Genomic DNA, 2,514 nt, shown 5'->3' with positions numbered 1-2,514 from the left:
GATGATGATGATAACATTAACAATAACCAGAAACACTCAGAGAATGCATACATTTGCCAAGGCAATAGGGTCACTGATGCCATAAACATATTCACACTTGAAGAATTACATTAAAATCACCTCATCCGTAGACATAACTTCCTTGGTGGAGGTAATAAAGGTAATGATAATAAGAATTGCTACTCCTATTGCCCTGGATTTGGATCACCAGCAAATTAATGGCTTCTAAATTAAGCTATGACACACCTCTGGTACAAATTTCATAAAAATCTGTTCATAACTTTTTGAGTTATCTTGCTAATACATTAATAAATAAACAAACAAACTATGAAGTAGAGAAGAGATTAGTAAAAAGGGAAGGGCAACTGGGTGAATAGCAATGTATATGAAACTGGGGAAAACACAAGGACATTGTTCAAGGAAAACAGAGGTGGCTGTTGGAGAAAGAGGAAAAGAATTTGGGGGATGAGAGAAGAGGGAATGGGGAAGGTGGTAAAGTATCAGGAAGAATGTCAGGAGGGGAGGGGTCTGGAGAAGGACACTATCCTGACAAAATGGATTCGCATGAGCATTCAAGTAGGAGCAGCAGAGAGAATGGGGTGTGTTGGGAGAGTGTAGGAAGAAGGGGGGTGGAGTGTTCCCTTAGGTCATCTTTAGTAAGTTTTTGATGTCCAAGAATTTCTGGAAGGGAGTTGGGTGCAGAGGACTGAAAAAAAAAAAGATTTCTTGTGAGGAGGAGAAGAGGGGATAGGTATCTGAGGAACAGAGAGAGAGGGCATAGGAGTGGAGTGGAATGTTTAGGTTGCCTAGCGTGACAAGTAAAGTGAGGAGGAGAGGTAAGTATTGGGGAAGTGGTAGAGATTAGAGTATCTGGATTTAGACTGGAAAACAAATCTGTCTGGGGGAGAGGAGAAGTAGAGGCAGGATGTTTAAAAGTAGAGGGAAGAGATACTGGGGGAGATGCTGAGATATCTTGAGAAGATGAGAGAGTAGGGTGAAGGACAGTTTTGCAATAAATAGAAAGATAAAAACCTTGTCGCCTTACTTCCTGTCTGGCCTCACATAGAGTGAGGCCTAGCTTGAATCTGAGAACTGATACCTCACATAAAAGCTTATAGGCAGGGAAACTATTATAAAATACATTATGGGAGCCACCACCATTGGCACACGTACGTGACTGAGCAGAGCAATTTGAACAGTCATGATCAGGATGGGTACATAGGGGGCAGTGGGCTATGGAGCAACAGTGTTTGGCTGGGTGGGCAAAATGCAATCATTTCTCACTTTGATAAGGAAGAGGTCGATATGGTTGGACATGGTAAGACAATCCACCAGTCTAAACTTCATGAGGGAGGTAGTGTCTATGGAAGCTTATCTTGGCAATACTGGTATGGAACTTATGCTGACCTCTGAGAGGAACAGTGTACACTGTGCTGCCACTGCATCATAATCAACAAAGCAAGTAGATCACTTTCATAGTCTGACCAATTCTTGTCGTGGATAGGACAAGCAGTCAGGGAGACAGAAAAAGATCCAGTACAGACATTAAGATAAGGGTGAGGTTTGACAGGAATAGGTTTGCCAGTGAGGGATTCAGATGTAACTGTGACAAGGTGTGAACCATAGGAATGGCTGCAAAAGGAAACTTTGCCCAATTGTTTTTGGAGATATTGTTGAAAGAAAAGGGTATTCTTAGAGTGAGGAACTGTGGGGGAATCACAAATAATCTATCCCACTTGGCTGGGCCAAAGAGAGTGCTCAAAAGGTTTGCAGAGGTGGGGACAGTAAAAGGATGAGGGCAGGAGGAAGATAGGGTGGTATGAAGTGGAGTAGTTCTGTGGGGGGGAGGACAAAGATAAAAACTAGTAATAAGGGAAGAGGGGGTACACACTGAAAAAGACTATGCAGTAGGAGATGGAGTGGAGAATGTTGGGAGAGAGGAAGGGGTGCATTCTGAAGGTTGAGTAATGACCAGGGTGGGTGGCTTGGAATCGATAGAGTTGTCAGGAAGGAGTATTAGTATCAGTGGTTGGAGGCATGGTCAAAGGAAGGGCAGGGGTTGGAAAAACAAGAAAATCAAATTCATATAAGCTAATTGATATAGGGTCAAGCATTAATGCCCATAATCAGGGTAAATAGCCTTCATTATTGGCCATGGCGAGCCTGAATTAAATGGGGAAAAGAAATAGTCTACCTCTAAGTTCCCATAAGGGGTAAAGGTTAGGTGATTAACCAAGGGAATACCATGCCCATGACTCTTGGAGGCTGTTCATGACTGACACAAAGCTGGGTTTTCAACCTTTTAGCATGGCTCCTTGGGAATGGGACAGAAGAAGGAGATGAAGAAGATATGGAGTCGGAAAGGGGGAGAAAGACAATTAGTTGAGGCGAAGGCTGAGGCCCGAGGGAGGGGCAATCCCCTACATTGGGAAACATTTCTTAAGCCCCCCTATGAACCCAACAAGCAAGGTATTAGGAGGGAAAACCATTAATAAAAATTCTAATAATAACCAA

Source organism: Penaeus vannamei, chromosome 14 (assembly GCF_042767895.1).
Source record: "Penaeus vannamei isolate JL-2024 chromosome 14, ASM4276789v1, whole genome shotgun sequence".
In the NCBI taxonomy this organism is placed as follows: Eukaryota; Metazoa; Arthropoda; class Malacostraca; order Decapoda; family Penaeidae; genus Penaeus; species Penaeus vannamei.
Note: the sequence above shows the minus strand (reverse complement) of the source record.